General features: G+C 39.3%; 1 protein-coding gene across 1 annotated transcript in view; it reads right to left on the reverse strand.

Moving 5' to 3' along the window:
- LOC121940582 (BMP/retinoic acid inducible neural specific 3a, tandem duplicate 2) overlaps nt 1–16,174 on the reverse strand; it is a 66,120-nt gene extending 49,946 nt beyond the window's left edge. Inside the window, exon 1 of the mRNA XM_042483317.2 lies at nt 15,495–16,174. The gene's annotated coding sequence lies outside the window, so the exon portion shown is untranslated. The remainder of the gene's footprint in view (nt 1–15,494) is intronic.
- Between the last annotated feature and the right edge of the window lie 2,578 nt (nt 16,175–18,752).

An 18,752-nucleotide genomic window follows, 5' to 3' on the forward strand; every position in this document is an offset into this window, starting at 1 on the left:
CACTCAAGTGTATGATTTTAGATAGCATGCCAGTATCATGGAATCAAAAGAGGCATGATGAGCATGACAGTTCACAAAACAGCGACTGCCTCCAGTGTGACATATTACATACACATTGGCAGCATTTGATGCACAATTACGATTGCATAACAATCATTTATCGTCCCTGTTATATGGCTGTTGAGGGTAAGACTCTCCCAAATCTCATTCTTTTCCCAATTTGTGGATAATTTCAGTTGTCTTCTTTTTTGATTTAGTCCCTAACCGTTGCTGACTGCGCACATAACACGCAGTTAAAACATCACACCTGTCCCACCTATTCTCCCATCTTCCCTGCTGTCCTTATACACAGACCTAAATACCGCACTGTTACTCATGACAGCAGGGGGCCCTTCAGAAGCATCACAGCCACAACACTGCCAGTGTGAACACACTCTGTGGTTCAGCAAGGTTGCCATCACGCGCTGCTCATGCATGCAGTGTGTTCCAGGAAATAAATGCAAGACAACTCTGCCCCCCTCATTCCGCCATTGTACCTTTTATACAGAACAGCGGGGTGCAATAATGCACAATATTACCGCCTTGAACATGCAGTATAAAAGGGGCTGCTGATCAAAGTAATGATGCTGGGAAACCTCCATAATCCTTTGTTCCTGTACCAAAGCACAAATAGACGTGCATCAAAAAGTGTTTGTCATGCTAATTTATGCTGCATTTTTGCACCAAAAGCGCACATATACAAAGGAAAAAGATAGATTTGGACGAGATGAGATGATAAACTGGATTCAGAACTAATTCTTATTAATATTAACCCAGGATCCTACCATTTGCAAGGCTTGCTTTTTCTCCCCTTGGTCCTGATTACAGTTGTAAAATTGTTTCAACACATTTCACATAATCTCATTGGAGAAAACAGGCAGAGACTTGACCAGAAGGCCAATAATTAGGGTAAAAAATAAAAACTCTATTATTTCATAACCCAACTGTCAACATACCAACTGGTCCAGACTGTGATGATCCAACACAGTCATGCTGCCAAATCCAATATGCCACAATAATCACAATACATTTCACTGCCTTGAGTCTGACTAAGGTCAAAGTCTTCAGTTTCAAGTCTTCAATTCTGAATCTTGCATAAAGTGCAGGGATAAACCTTCACAGCATGGCTACTAACAATAGATGGGAAGATAAAGTTACCAAACACTGAAACGGAGAAAATTCTCCGCAATTTTCCCAAATTCTTTTATTGTTAATGCAGTTAAAATGTGACAGATCAGTAAGAGCTTCTGTTCTCATTCCAGCCATGTTGAATAGTTTATTTGCGCCGTGACAGAGCAGTCATCTGGGTTTTATGTCATCTTCTGCCACGCTCTATGTTCCAACTCTAGCATCACACTTTTCCCTGTATTCCTACAGCAGCTGAGGGCCACACAGACAGCGGAGTTGACAAAATCTGACACTGAAGTTGTGTCTTATTATCTTAAAGCATCAAGTCTGACAACAAGTTGCTGCATGAAAATGTATGAAGATGTGTCAACGCTGCAGTAAAATTGGCTGCAAAACAGCTACAAGTGAATCCAAAACTACCCTCGGCTTCTACTCTGTCTAAATATTATAGGTGAAACGCAGCCTTGCTTTACACGGTGCATGTTGTGTATAGAGTGACCTCTCTCAGAGGGGAGTGCGTGGTGTGTTAATAGCAAAATAGAGCACAGAGGTCATATTAAAAGGCTCTTTAATCCTATCATCCAACAGGCAGCTGTCCAAAACGCTGATGCAGGAAAACACTCTCTGTTCCCTGTTGCTCACTTGCTCTTTTTTCCCCATCCCCTCACACTCCTTTGTGCTTTTTTCTTTTGTCTCTCCTTCCTCAAACAGCCCACTCTCTTCCTCCTCTGCATTCTTAAAAACCCATCTTTTGACTCACATCCTTCCACACACTTGCTATGACAGTCCTGTCTGTAAACATTCATTGTTTTCCGACAGGTCCGCGCCAGCCTTATAATCACATTATCGCCCCCCCAAACAAAGCCATCCACTAAGCCTTTTGTTATCAGCTGCCTGGAAGATATCAGATACATGCCATTTTCACTTACAAGGGCATTATGTCACATTCCTAACCTTATGCAAACAGTGCTTTTCATCAAACAATGTGCAAAAATGCTCCTCCTTGAGGCAGGGAGCCCTTGCATAATCTTGGAACAACAAATCAAATGTCGGGCGATACAACACGATGGAATTTTCAATTCAAGCGGTAGCAGGGCACCCAGTGTATCCACTCAAATATGATTTTGCACAACGTGGGCCACCAATAACCTGGGGCTGTTTGGAACCTCTGTACGAAATGAAAGCTCTGTTTGTTCCTGTGAGGTCCTCTCAATGGAATTGTGAGCAGAGTGCAAATGATGGGGGAATAGATTTTCCCACACATGAATATGGTGAGGACTCTTATTCCCAAAATAGGAAAGAATGCAAAGAATGATATCAGCGAAAGGCAAAACGTGGTGCATTTACCAATTATCCATGTAGATTTGAGCTATTAAGTTATTGTTTTGTTTTCTAATGTTTTCATAATCTCCCATCAAATTCTGGAAAACATCGCCAGACGTATTCTCCGAGCACTGAGGTAATCATAATTTTAAGTTAAATTAAAATAAAGGTATGAGCTGTCAGAAGCATTCTTTCTTGCTTCTAAAAAACATCCGTTATGGGGCCCTCAAGGTTTAGAAATGACTCTCAGGTGAAATAAACAGTCGGCACACATGCACAATCGCCTCAGCCTTGTTATGTGACGCACTATTTTTCTTTCTTTTAAAAAAAAAACAAACACATTTGCACAGGAAACAAAATCACCTTTCTTTTTGTTTCGACAGAACACATGGGGATTTGTCTTTTAAATGACACCTATGACAAGGTCCTGTTTATTTCTGCAGGGAGGAAATATCCGTTTGGTAGTCTTTTATGTCCTGGCAGTTAGATAGAGAAAGGAGGGTGTTAAACAAATGGCCGTTCGAGTGAGGCACGGCCAACGGTGGATCAAACTCTACAACATTTTTACGCCCACCGCCCGTCATAATGACAGGCTATATTCAGTAAGCACCGCTGAATATCAAATACTTCAGCTGCGAAAATACTTAACAAGTCGGCTCTGATGACTCCTGTCATCTGCAAAGGTTTAATGTCTTGTCATTACTTGACCAAAAGACCCGGCAAATCAATAGCAGAGTGCTGTGTATCCCTGCTGTTTTTTCTTCCTGTGCCATTTACTTTTTTGTGATTTTAAAATGAATTTGAGAGAAATTTAACACATTCTGTATTAACCAAGGACAAGCTACTTGCTCATCCACCCTTTATGACTCGACAACAAAGAGATTTAGACAACTTAGATTCCTTTAATGAATTAACTGTGTGGACTGAAGATCACAAGAAAATTAAAAAAAAAACATGTTCATAACTTATATTTCTTAGTGTTCTTCCCTGAGGCATGGTGTTTAAAAAAAAGTCAACAAAATGATGAGATGGTGAGTCATTTTTCATTACGAGCCCTGCCGGTGGTTACGTTAAGGTATGACGTCCACAGTGTGGGCCTGACATGTCCTCCGGCTGTTTGGTTCCTCTGTGAGAAATGACAACTCCCTTTGTTTTATTTCATTTCCTCTCAATGATCAAGAATGACGCATTTAAATAACAGAGGAAAGAATATATTTTTAAAGTTGGGTCCTCAACTGAGTTGAAATCTTGTAAATTTGTGGCCTTGGGGGAAAAATAATAATAACCCTGCTGGCAATAAAAATGCAACCAATGCAATGTTTTAGTAATGTTTTGTTAACATATTGCATTATATTACATTTTCATTAAAAAAAAATGTGTTATCTCAGGCCTCAATAACGTGTTCTTAATGTTCCTTTGAAAATGTTCTTCCTCTGTTCTCATGAAACATTGTCGGAACGTTTAATAAAAAGAACATTCTGTGGTCCAAGTCAGCATTTAACCTTACAGAAACATTATCTAAAATCATAAACATCCTGAATACGTTATTCAAATATTAAATTAAAATATTTATTGACATTAATGTATTATCTTATTTCATTTTTCTGTAACATTATTGCAACTTGTAGGTAATGTTAGCCAGTGGTGTGGGATATCCCCTGACGTACCTCCACAGATGCTATGCGGCACTGTTAAACTTATTGAAAAAACATAATTAATGTGAGGTAACAATTTAAACTCAATTTTTCAGCCGATTTCATGTGTTGAGCAAACAGTACCTTTTGCAACGCATCCCCATAAAACAGTTTATTTGATATTTTACAAATTAGTTCCCCCACGAATGATGTTACGTAATTAGTGTAAGTTAGGAAGGTTAGGTTTTTATGTAATAAAGTTACTGTGATTAGGTTCAGGGAGAGAAACATGGTGAGGACGCACCTCAAATGACTCAAAGTTCACATAATTCCGACCACTACTTCCTTGTTTACTAATGTCAGCGCATTGATCACATGATCGCAGCCTTTCAAAATACGTGGGATATAAACAAATTTGAGTGCCTTATTTTATTACAGAAAAGGATACGGACAATTTATGAGAACAGAATTATATTTAACAACTGTGACAAACGATAACTTATCAGGTTAAAAAAAACTTTATTACCTTATTTATCTATTTATTTATCAGTATATTAGGTCTACACAACTGATTACTGATAGGCTAATACAACGTGATTAATATTAACTTTTGATTGTAAGTAGGCAAAAGTTTGTCTACTTAATAATAGTAATTAATAAGTAGGCTTATTGATATGCCTAATTAAGTGGGTGATATAACTCCATTGGTTAAATTAATATACTATATATATATGCCATACACAGGAGACAATACTTCATTAATTCATAATTCCTCACCATTCCGTAACCGCTTATTCTGCTAAGGGTCGCAGAAGGGCAGGAGCATAGGTATAGAAACATAGATATCTCACTGGCTGCTGCTCTAAACTCGCTGTGATGGGTCTTGAGGAGATCAAGATCTGCTTGTAAACATACATCTGTCTTTAGAGATGCAGATTTCACTACAAAATATATTGTAACTCACATAATTCTGATTCTAATTTTCATGAAATTTGCTTTGTTTTAAACATCGGAAAGTGAACATAATAGTGGTTACTTGTTTGAATTAATTTCAGTTACTGGGGGTGATCTAAACAGTTCCATGACAAAACAGATATCTTCTGAGCAATTTAGGAATAAGCAACATCGAGGGATTATTCTAGTACAGTACTTCAGTACAATTTTGAGGTACTGGCACTTAACTTGATATTTTAAATTTCATGCAACTTCATTTGATTCAACTTCATACTTCCATCCAGAACACGCTTATCTACGTTTCTATATCTATAGTCCGGAGTCAATCCAAGCTGACACTGAGTACACCCCGGGAAGGTCGTCACACTATGAGAGCTGACGCATAGAGACAGACATCTATTTATTTATGCTAACATTCAAACCTATGGACAGTTAAGAGCCTCCTAACCTGCATGGCTTTGGACTGTGGAAGGAAGCTGGAGTACGCGCTGACACGGGCCAGTCACACCAGCAGGGTCAACCCTAGAACCCTCTCGCAGAGCCTGGAACCTTCTGTAACAGTACTACACTGCATCACCGTGCTGCTCAGAGATAATACTGATCATGTCAATTTTTTTTTTTTAATTGACACAATGCTCAACTGATTAGTTCATGTCTACTGAGAAACAGCCATCCAAGAGAGGTATGTATGTTTGAATGCAGCTCAACACTCTCCAGTGCTACCAAAAAATGGACTTAGCCATGTGCACGTTGCAGTGCAGAGGCTATACAATATCTTGAAGTATATATATATATACATATATATATATAATTTGAATGATATGATATGAAATGAAATTTGAATGATTTGGCTGGGCTGTATTTGCTACCTTCAAAAATCCTGTACTCCTCCTGTAATCCTACTGTGATATTCTCGCTATTATTTAAGAAATTATGTGACTGATTCACCAATTTCCTATGCAGAATTAACAAAATTGCCAGTCTTGCCATGTTTGAGTTAATATCTCTATTGATTTTTGGAGGAAAACATCCAAAACAAGTCAGTTCATTGGCTTTCCTACCAGTGTGGCATTCATGATGAATAGATGTATCTGTCTATACAAGATTTCCGAGCGCGTCTTTCAGGCTGTACCTACCGCAGCGCTTCCTGCAACTTTGTGCGCCTGCCAGAATCCTGTGTTCCCTCCAGAGTTACAGGCCTGGCTACTGACTGCGGTGTTGGATCTTGACTCTCGCCCCGTCTTTCGGAGGATACAGTAAGCTTGATGAGATGTGGGAACTCCCAAGCCTAATCTTTCTTGAGCATTTCAGCAGCCGTTTCCATTGGAGACCGGGACAAAACAGAGCATTCAGGCCCTAAACATCTGCTCGACTATTGTAGGATGCCAGAGCTGTAACGGTCACCTACCTGAGTCTCTGCCTGTGAGTGTGTGTATGTATGTGTGTGGTTTCTTGCAGTGTGTGTCCATATCCAGCATTGGAACACTCACCGCAGCAGATCCTCTTTGTTGGCACGGCGAGTATGCAAATTGAAATGAGTCTCTTTGTGATATCTCACACTTTGAACACGTTTGAAGGAAAACGATGGTAGAAGAAGATGTACAGGAGGTGGTTGCTTTGCAGGAGGGGGAGTTGATTAAAACATTTCATTAGATTTTTTTTTTTTCAACAGGATCCACTTTGTAACTTGTCTGCGAGCCAACCCCAAAACCATCCTCAAAGTAGGGAAACAGGAACTGATAAACTTTACATCTTCCCCTACGTGCTGACTAATGAGGTTTTTGGCCCTAATTAACCCAGTTATCTTCCCTCCTACAACTGTCAACAATACCTCTCATACCAATGCCGGGGGTGAAACGCAGCCTTTGTGAAATTATAATATATGACTGCCAGTTGCACTCATCCGGCTGTCGTACAAACAAATACAAAGCACGAGCTCCCGTGGTGTCCTCGGCAGAAGACATCAAAGAAAAAAGATGGCACTTCTGTAAGCGCTTCCACGCACAATCGTGAACACAGATCTACAGGCGTGCGTATATATACGTCAGACATGAAGACTCAAAGCGAGCAGCACAATGAAGAGCAGCACTGTGTTGCTGTGGGGAAGGTTAAATGAAAGTGTTTGAGCTTGTGTGTTTTTGTTGTGTAAGTGTTGTTCTGTGGACTGCTGGGTTTACCTTTTAAAATTCTCAAATAAAAACTAAAAACTGTGGTCTTCAAGTCTAAATTAAGATTTAAAGGAGGACACTATGACCTATCATTTTATGCACATTGACTCTTTTTAAAAAAACAAATATTTCCTACTTTTATCACTTTAAAGTCTGACTTAAACTAGAATAATTTGCATTTTGGCCACAATATTCTTTATCTCCTATAATCCTCTTTGTATGTAAATGACTTCTAGTGAAGCTGCACAACAAATAAACTTATTCAAATGTATTTACACAAGCTGCTGCTGATGTAGACTGCTGTACATTAAGATATTTAGAAACTGCTTCTTCTTTGTCTGCTGTGTATTTAAAAATATTTATAATAATTGCAAAATCAAACTTTACCCTAAATATTTGTTTTATTTCTTCTGACCTTACCGAAACCCAAAATTGTAGCTTTTTTCCCTATATGCCACAAATGGGGCATGCACTAAGAGGCTGTCCTTCAAGAATAATGACAGCATTTTATTAAGTGTCCCAAAATGATGTTCTCATGTTCATTGTCTCATTGTCTATTTGAACCTAAACCATAATCTTTCCCTAAACTGCACTACATTGTTTTTGTGTCTAAACCTTCCTAACCCAAACCAGTGTTGTCATAAGTGATAGTGTCTAATCAGAAAACGATCAAAAATACTAAAATTAAGGAACTTCATAATTAATAAGTTATTTCAGCAAATAAGATCATTTTTACTATATCTTCAAGATTCAATTTAAGAAATTTTTATTGTCCCCCAAGGGGCAAATTCCTCTGCAGCCAGCAGAAGTGCATTAGTGCATACAATACATACAATAAAACAATATATTTAAAATCACATTGAATCATAAAAAAACAATGATAGCAGAAAGAAATGAATGCTTAAGTCTGTTAGTCCTGAGATAATATTTACTATATCTTGTGTTGTATGTGCTATTCATTCGCAATAATACATCCCCTTTGTGTGGCAAATGTCATTTACAAACAATTAAATGTACAGCATGTTATCTTTCATACTGACATGCCTTGTGTCCATGCTAGAACTCTTATATATATATATATATATATATATATATATATATATATATATATATATATATATATATAAATATATTTAAACAAGAATAAACTTACGATAGCACACACAAAAACTCATGTCTCATCCAGAGATGCCTCCCTACGACAAGCAGCACATGAAAGATAGTGTGCATGTGCATGTCTTTCTGTATGTGTCTTTGCAGGGTTTCCTGCATGTTCATTTATTTGTGTCATCACGCCACAATAAAAACATCTGCCACCATATATTGGCATATTTGGAACTGGATCATTCATTAGCAGCACGATTGTGGTGTATTGCAACACACTGTTGAAGCGCAGGCAAACACCCTGGTCACAGACGGGAAGCAGAGCACCGGGTGTGGTGAAAGTGAAACTTTATTATTAATTGCGCTAGGTGTAAAAGTTTGCTTTCACAATCCTCATCCATCGATCTTATCTGATCAGCTCTGACTGCTCCGGCAGATCAATTATGTACCCCACGACTCAAACACCACAAAGTGCTGCTGAGGAAAAAAATAGAACTAGTGACAAGTTCGGCCTGTGCTGCATTCATGGGGCCTGAAAAATGTCCAAATTTAGAGAGGGTACATGGAATAATAATAAGTGACACAATCATACCCTCCCACTGCCATACATAGTCTGTGGGAAAGACTGCTGTGTATCAAGTTTGGTTACGTTATGTGAATCAGTTGAACAGCTATGCACCTTTTTGTTATAGGCCACACACACCCCGTTTTAGCCAGTTGGCATGAATGTAAACATAGCCACACATACTTGACCTCTATACAAAATTTCTACCTCCTTGGGCAAAAACTGTGGCAGCACAAGGGTGGGGATTTTTTTTTGACAACCAACCTAAAGAGCAAACTACAGAGCTGCAGGTCACAGCTAAAAAGAAAACTCAGATAACACAAACCCAGAAAAGGCTAATTGGGAACTTGGGGGACTTGGAAGGGGGAGTGGGAGGGGTAGCGCTGCGTAAAATAGTACTGCCAACATCAATCATGGTTTAAAAGCATAAAAAAATCCATATCTCTAACCCTGTTTTACAGCTCGAGCCTCTGAAATCCCAAACAGGAGTCATTTTCTGTAGTTGTTAACCAAATCTTAATGAGCAGTTTTTAATCAAATTAGTGGAATTAATGAAGGATAGTTGATAAAACTATGTCAAATATAAACAAAGATTCTCAGTTATGTGCTAAAAGGTTTTTGCTCTAAATTTGGTTGTCACTGTTGGACAGTGTTCCAAACTGTTCAAAATATCTGTTTCTCCATATGAGATGAAAGCAGCTGATCAACAGAGCGGCCAGATAGCAGATAAACCAATAAACAGGCCAGTGCTGCTGCAACAAATGAACTCTGGGAGTTCACAGTGCGCCAGTTTGTTACAGCATGCAGCTCTATCTAGAAGGCATAAGCATACGTCACATCAGACCCTGTCTTTGTAAAATTCCATCTAATCTTTCTAGCCTTATTTACAAAACAAGACAGTAGCTTATTAAGGCAGAGAAACTCCACAGCAGACATCTTCTAGGCCAGCATGGAAACAGATTGGTCAACAAATCTTTCCTCTCTCAAAAGCAGGATGGAAATTTGTCTGAAGGAAGCAAGAAACTGAAAACAAACTCTTCTTTGTTTTTCTTTTTAAATACAGTTACAATTCTTGATGGAAGACGGATAACAGTGCCTGTTGTCCTCTTCCACACTACCACGAAAAACCCATGTAACCATGTTTATAACTCATGTAATTGTGATTCGGGATGCTCTGATCACATGACCTAGGCGCTACAGGCTGTCATCCGTCATATGGCAGGAGCAAAAGAGGAGGTCAGGGGGCATAGTTTAAAGAGAAACAAAGCACAAACATATGACACCAACCCAGAATACAGAATTACAATTTATATGTGGCAGTAGCTCACGATACTGTGTCCCTTCACTGAATTCATTGGTTTATGTGGGTCCAGTAATGCAGCGCCAGCGGAACTCATTGAGCTTTTTTTTTTTTCTTTTTTTCCCTTAGCAGCAGCTCGAAGAGTTTTAGTCACAGGATGGATAATTGATCCGTCTATCCAGTTTGAGCTGACCACATCAGTTAGATGGATGAGAGGAGCACCAGCCCGTTCTCATTAAAATACCACTGCTTATATGCTTTTGGCACAACACTGCAACACCAGTAGGGGTGGTGGACAGGTCCAACAAACATCGGACTTTCACACAGTGTTTGCTTCCCGTCTGAATCTAATCATCTTTTCCTACACTTAAACATGTGCCTCCTTCCCCTAACCTTCCATGACAACATGTTACAACTTGGGATGAGAACCTGCTGCAAAAGTGAGCTTGGAGACCCTGTGCAATAAATTATATTTCATTTTCAAGGTGCCTTATGTTCTGCTGCTCTGTCTGTGCCCAGAGTATGCTCTGTGTTCCAAATAACCGAATGTAGTGTATTTAAATATCCCTATAGTGCTCCTAAAGAATGGTCCAGCCCCAAAATCTATTGAACATTCTATTTGAACATTCTATGTGTAAACAATCTGACTTCTTTTTAATATCTCACCCACCTTAAATCAACACAACGTCTTTACGCCTCAAGTGAAGGTGTGATGACATGTTCCCTACGTAAGACCCATCCACGATTCTTTTCCTAAACCTTACCTAATCAGTAGGGGTGCTAATTTGTAAGATATATACACCATTGCATGAGGTTATACTGAAACGTTCTGTTCAACTTCCCCTACATAAATCATTAACAAATCTTCATCTTTAAAAGTTGACAGTCAATATAAGTATGCAGACAGGAACAGTGTGTGTATGATGTTTCCAATGTGTTTAGACAAAGTGTGTGTGTGTATATTCTCCTCCATGGTTGTGGCAGCAATGGGAGATTAATTATTCAGGCAGATTCAATCAATTGCTCAGCTGGTGGTCTCTCTCACACTCTATATATGTGTGCATGTGTTTGTTTGTTTTTTTTACAAGTTCGAATTAAGTGTGCAATTTTTTACATTGAACAGTGTTGCTGCAAATAATTTTGAGGTATCGAACATAAAAACTCGAGCTGAAAGCAAACAGGGAAAAGTCACCTTAATAATAACTACCCAGACTGTAAACTTCTCACTCGCATGCTTTTATATGGCTGCATATCACCGAGTGGCCAAGAACATACAGAGAGCGAGGCTTCTATAAATCACAGTAAAACACAAATAGAACTCTTCTGCTGGTGGCCTTGTACAAACAGGGACAAAGGTTGCTCTTAAATTAAAGTCAGTGTTTTTTGTTTTTTTTAACTCTTTCTAGCTTTTTCCTTTCTTCATGTTGCTTGTGCCTATGGCTGCCATAATGGCTACTTGAATACTCAGAAATGGAGCAAATTAGAGATAATTATCAGACGCCAAGGCAAGGGTGGTTTTGTCTTCACCTTGTGAGTCTGTGTCATCGAAGCAAAATGTAGCCCTGGAAACACGTATTGCAGCAGAGACTATCAAAGAAGCTGTTTTGAGTACTTCGCCAGGTGTCCATATGTCTGTCTGAGAGTGGAAAGATTTTGTCAACTCAGTAATGCACAGAAAGAGATGTAGTGACATCACTTTACACGAGTGTAGTTGAAATCAAAATACATGCCAAGTTCAGTGATGGGTGTGGTCTGAGCAAAGGGCGCTGGAAGAAGGAAAGCAGCAATTGCCTACTTCACCCTGGCCCATATTTGTTTTAAATCCTGGATTGCTGCTTGCAGCTGGTGTAATCCAACATGGTCTCTAGGTTTTAGGGCTGTTAACCTCTAGTCAGTTGGTTGATTATTTTGCTCTTGTTCAACCAAATTCTCATTGGCTGGACAGTCGCTGGTGTTACTTTAAGCCTTTGGAACCTGGATCAACATCACTTTTCTTGTGCTGCTTTCAGAACCCTTTCAAAAGTATTTAAACAGTTGAATCCTGAGCAAATTGGTTTGACTTCTTTCAAAATCATGGGAAATGAGCAGTTTTGAAAGAAACATTCCAAATATTGCAAGAAATTTGTAGATTTAGAAAACTTTTTTAAAAAAAACTAGGGGACAAATGTCTGAGGAAAACGAAAAAATCTAGGGAAAGGCTATATTTATAATGATCATAACTGAATATTTGAAGTTTTGCATTATTTTTAAGCACTTTTTTTTTTTTTTACTAATTTTTAGGTAATTTTTTGAATTATTTACAAATGTATAGCTAAATTTGGGGTCATTTCTTCGGACATTGCTCATTGCCTCCTTCCTGTGTTTTCAAATCAAGCCAAGGACGGAAGGCAGGAAAAATGGATTTTGCTCTTTTAAATCCTTTAGGTTGTGAAAAAGACCTTGCATTTCTTCAAGTGCAACGTACTCTCACTTTTAAAGAAAGAAAAAAAAGGAAGGAATTTTCAAAATTCTGACTGCTAGTTTTTTGATTACAGCATTAACTTATGCTGTTATTTTGATTACTTAAGTATGTGTTAATATTATAAAAAAATTACTTTTGATACAGTAAATATCAGATACTTTAAGAGTTTTACTCAAGTAATATTCTAATAGGTGGCTTTAACTACCCGTCATGTTTTAATGTGAAGTCTTTACTTTTATTTTTACCATACTTTCAAGGCTTTTGGGTACGTCATCCACCACTGGCTCACAAAATTATTACCCATATTTTGGAAAGGATCAAGGATCCCCCACACACACATCAAAAACATAACCTCGCAAGTTCCTTTGGAAGGCGTTTTTAATGATGATTTGGCGTGACAATAATTTGTTTAATTTTAGGGATGAGTTATTTAACTGCATTTGCACGGTGAGTCATTTCTGTCATGCTCAGCACACGGTTTTGTCCACGCTTAAGATGGTTGATTGCCTGATGCTTGCCTGTTTCACTGAAAAGAAGTATGCACTTGATTTGTAAAACATTACATGAAAGTGAGGACATTACTTTTTGAACTGACTGCAAATTTGCTGTAAGAGCAGCCTGTCCATTAGTGTGTGTGTGTGTGTGTGTGTGTGTGCACGCTTTTACAGAATATGTTCAAACTCAACATTCAATTACCAGTTGCCTCAGAGAGAGATTTTGGTTTAATGCCACAGTCGCACTTAATCTGAGAGATTCTATTTTAACGCCCTTGTCAGTCTCAAATCCCTCAATGAGGCTTTTTTTTCCTCCCAACATTTTATGATTTTCTCCTCTTTTACTATATTCTCATCTTCTCATCTCCCCTACTTTTTATTCTCCCCCTCCAACCGCTCCGCTCCGTCATTTTAGATTGAAGTCAAACTCGTCCGTTTGCTCATTATCATAAAATAATGGGCTGTGGATATTGAGCAGATCCTGGCAAAACTTGACCCTGAAATACCACCAAATCCTGCATAGGCAATCATTTTCCTCTTTTCATCTTCATTTCTTTCCCATTCTTTCATCCCCTTATCTTCTTATTCCAGCCTTAATTTTTACCTGCCTATTCCAACTCCCACTTCCTAGCAAAAATTTGTTATGATCAAATATACTGCAGCTGTATTTCACACATTCATTAAGCCAGACACTTGTTAGCTTCTCTACCACCCCCCCACCCCACCCCACCTTCCCAAAATGTAAGCAATGAAGAACCATTTTGCATCAAACTGAAAGTGCATTTGCTCTACAGAGTCTTTTCATTCCCTTGTGGTGTGTTTACAGTGGCTGTGGGAGGGGGGGTGGCAGATTTGCTTTCGTTCCTTCCCTCTTCTCCCATTCTCTCCTCAGCCATCACACCTACGAATGATGCCTCATCCAGTCCTATCAGGCACCCAACACTAAACTGTAAGAACAAGGAGCCCTCTCAGGCATGTAATTCCTCCCGTTGGCATTAGTCTAGAAGCCTATAGATGGCTCTGTGCTCACTCACAGTTGCCGCGTAAAAAGTGCTTTTCAAGCCCAATTTGTTTCCTCTCAAGTATGTGCCCATCACAGAAGGCTGGTCTTATCATCAATGCGCAAACCCAAGCGTAAAAACACACAAACATGTATCGTAGCTGAACATCCGAACAATGAAAAATGCTGAATTCGGTTAAGTTGGTCACTTTTTGCGGGGCAGGTGAGCGACACGGGGAGAGAAATTTCTCTTTTCATAGGAGGAGACAGTGTGCCTTTCAGGCCTAGTCACGGTCGGGTTCACCAGTCTCCGAGGATAGATGAGGACACCGCTGAACAGTGGCCCTGTTGTGGCCCTATAAAAAGTCTGAGGCTTTGGCACCTCTGCCGAACACTGGCAAGTGGCAATGAGAGTTATAGCCGTGATTCGCAGTTTTTTTTTCTCCCATAAAGCTTGGCGACAAAACTACCTCCCTGTCACCGGAGTGGCTTCTCCACTTTAAGATACTGGTTTAATATACTTTAAAATACTGCAAATACCACCTATGCCAGCCTGCCCTTGGGCTGGTGTGATTGCAATTTAAAATGCTATTTGTTTTCTTCGAGGGCATTTGGCTCGTTATCAGAGCCTCCGCTGACAATCCCATAAGGCTGCCCTGACTCATGTGCCTTCTTTGAGGGCAACGCTTGAGGGTGAAATGTATAATTATGAAATCAGTGGGACTTTTTTTCTTCCAGGCTGAGAGCAAGCTGGCTTTTCAGGCTCGCTGGTGCTTGGCAAGCTGCTCTCGGTGCACATATCGGTGTTAGAGATCTGATCCTCTACAGGCAAGAATGCCAATACACCCTAAGGAATATAGATTAGAGGTGTTTGTTGGAAAGGCAGATAAAGGGTGGCAGTGTTGGTGAGGAAGGGGGGGAGGGAAAAAAAGGGAGGAGATGAGTATGATTGTGCATGTGTATATACTGACAAGGCATGAAAAGCAATATCGTGTAAGATTTCCTAAAAGCGGCACTGGATAATTTGTTGGTGTGTGTGTGTGTGTGTGTGTGTGTTTGCATGCATGCGTGTGTGTGTGTGTTTGCATGCTTGGTTGTTTCTGTGGGAGTTTCTCCTCGCATTGTGCAAAGCATTTCACACATGTCACAGCACAGCAGATTTTTTGAGCGCTATCCGGGTCAAGTACACTGCAGGAATCTTGTTATTTTCCGGGAAAAAAATAGCACAACTTATCCACAGGTAGGTTGTTGACATGTTAAGGAATCCTAATTTGCATTCACACATCCAAATTCGACATTTAAATGCATAATTTCGGGAACTCACCGCGGTTTGGAACAGCAGATAAAGTTTAACTCAGTATTTCCCATTCTCTTGCTGAATCTCGGTGCCTCTCAACTGACGATTTTGTAAACTCATCTCACAGTTTGTCAGGGCTCAATAGCAACTCCAAAAAAAAAACCAAAAAAAAAACACTCCAAAAACACTCGTTCACACTCAAGGATCCAAAGGTAAAAGTGATCGGCGAAGGAAGGATGCTCCGGAGCAATCCGCAGCACACCCCTGACAAACTTTGACTTTGCGCCGGAGGGTAAAAAGTCGCTTTATCCCACTGTAATTCAGTTCCTAGAAGCTTTGACCTTTCTGGTGATAATGACTTTACAAAATGAAATCATCCAGCAGGAGATGTAGTCATGAGGAGCGGAGGAGAGAGAGGAGGAGGAGGAGGAGAGAGACTCAAGGAGCGCAAAGGGGCTGTCGATTTAGAAGATTAAAAAGACGCGTTTGCGCATTTGTTTCAGCCAGGTCCAGATGCGACGGAATGCTACCGGGACGCGGACAGCCGCCCCACGAAGATGGTAAAATATCCCGTTATGAATTCCAACCCCGGCGCTGTTTTCCCCCCCTTCTACTTGACCCGCCTACTCCGCATCGCTGTGTGGAGAAAGGAGCACAGGAGCGGAGAGATCCTGTGGAAACTGTAGGTAGGCGCCCGGCAGCAGATAACAGGCTTCGGCGCCTCAGCTCTCCCCTGTGCCCCTCTCTCACTTAGTCACATGTTTAAGACACAAGTAAGCCTCTGTAATAGCTGCCAAAGGAGTGTAGACTGAGGTAGGCGACGTGGGGAGAATGTTAACAAGCGTTTTGGTAACGGTCTTTTTCTCCCCTACTCACTTTAAACGAATGGCAAAGAGCGGAATGACACTCTTGTCATTAACTTTACGCCCTAATATTTAGTGTCGCAGTTATTTATAAAGAGGAGTAACTGAACATTCCCATAACTGCTTGGCTGCTCCGGTTTAAAAGAAAAAAAAAAAGCGCCATCAGAGAGGACGTCAACATTTTAAGTCGTTATCTGTCTGAGCTGTCACATTAGTAAGAGGGGAGCGAAGGTGTTGAGCATAATGCCTAATCCTCTTTGGTTTTGTCTTGTGAAGCATGCCTATGCATGAATCATGAGTCATTAAGTGGCACTGCAAAAAGGCAGCTCTGCTAAAAAATCACCATGCAGCACAGACTATAGCCACTGAGTGAGTGAATGGATGCTGGCATTTTCATAATGACTATGACAGCACACATTACAGTAACAGGGATCAGAGCTGTTAAACTGTGCACCGAGGTACCTGATTTCATTTCAGATTGCATTGATCATAACTAGCTCTAGAGCGGGTAGGATTTGAAACGGTCAGGGATATTCTTTTTTTGTGTGTGTCTTTTTTTTGTCTGAATTATTGAATTTTAATCCCTCAGTGATGTGGGCACTCTTCTGTTTAAGTGGGTTTTAAGCCCATTGTGGCTAAAAGTGAATTTTAAATAGTATGCACATTAAATATCAGATATTGCAATGCAAAAATCTATATCCTTTTCGTTCTCCACAACCTTTAGGGAGAGCACATTTTTAGTCACTGCATCTTGATGAAAAACTGATCGGTAGAGATGACTGAGTCATCTCTACCGATCAGTTCTGTTACACTATAAAAATCCACTAGATGTCACTATAGTATGCCTTCTCAGTTTGCCTTTATTAAAAAAAAAAACAACAACAACAACATAAAACTCAAATATTAATTTTAAAAACATGCTTCATCCAATGGTTAATATTTGTCCAAGAAGAAGATGAAGATAGTGAGGCTAAGCTAATATTATTAAAATGGACTATTTGCACAAAATAAAATAAAATAAAAATAAACTTGCTGATGTACTATTTTTAAGTATGTTGTTTTATACTGTCGAAATCCATGCTCAACCAAATAATGTGTGTGTATATATATATATATATATATATATATATATATATATATAGTCACTGTTGTTAAAACTTTATGTGATTCCATTAAGTATTTGATGAAAATAGAACATCAAAACATATGATTTTTCACAGTTTCTGCCATGTTTTTGAATTACTGTTATGGTAAATATTCAGAATACATATTTTGTGGAAATAATGACAGTACAGTACTACTCACTCCATGGTAAAACATTGGTATATGTTGGTATACTAACATATTACAAGTACAGTCTGTTTAACCATTACCATGAAGTGACATCTCAACTGTTGTTACATACTTAAAACATGACATATATATATATATATATATATATATATATATATATATATATATATATATATATATATTCTTTATCCTTTTTTTAAAAAAAGATTTTTGTTATTATTGCTCCAAGGACATTTTTTCCTCTATTGTTTTTTTATTAAACAGACGGCAACAGAAATATGTTGTGAATACTGATAAACGATATACTGAGAATACTGAGACATGTGACTAATGTGCTTGGATAGGGTGCTATACCATATACAGTACAATGTGGGTGGTGTCCGGAGCTCATTATTCTGCCAGGTCTAAATAAAAGAACCTAAATCTACCCAGAAACAGCAGAAATTAATCCCTGAAAGCAATCAGGTCTTGGAATTCTACAGGCACAGCAGCCTCAGTGTGGTGCTAATTAACCCAGTTCCCCGTGTGTTTCAGTGTCCATTTAGTATGCTGTGCTGTGCCGTGGCTGTCCGCGGTTCTGAAGTTGATTTATGTCGCATCCCAGCAGAGATTTGTGCCAGATTCGGTGTGACACACAGACTCCGTTCTATATTCCTAACTGTCAATTCCGATCAGGATGGTGCCGCGAAAAGTGACAACTTGTTAGAAAAATGCCATTAATTTAACCATTTCCTTAAGTGTATTCATCCATCTGTATGCAACGTTAGAGAGAACGACAGCGTTGTAGCCATCCCAGTCCATTTATCATCCATATTAAAGCCATCCTGCTCTGTGGTTGTTGTTGCAGATGATAAGCTTGTGGATGCGGTGCTGTCCATGGTGCTGAATAACCAGCCTCACTGTTTGGAGCCCCTGGGATCATCAAAGTTTAACTTTTAGATTAAAAACCACTTAAATGCTTGATTGGATAAGTGATTCAGAGTAAAGCAAAGCATTACCAAGAGTGCTCTCCTTACATAACATTAAACAAAACATAATAATTACTAACCACTTAATGTGATTATGTTGTTTGACAAAAACACTTCACCAGAACCAACATTTCACCACCATACTTTTTTTTTCTCCAAAT

Source organism: Plectropomus leopardus, chromosome 5, assembly GCF_026936395.1.
Source record: "Plectropomus leopardus strain MGB_pleo_1.0 chromosome 5, ASM2693639v1, whole genome shotgun sequence".
NCBI lineage: Eukaryota > Metazoa > Chordata > Actinopteri > Perciformes > Serranidae > Plectropomus > Plectropomus leopardus.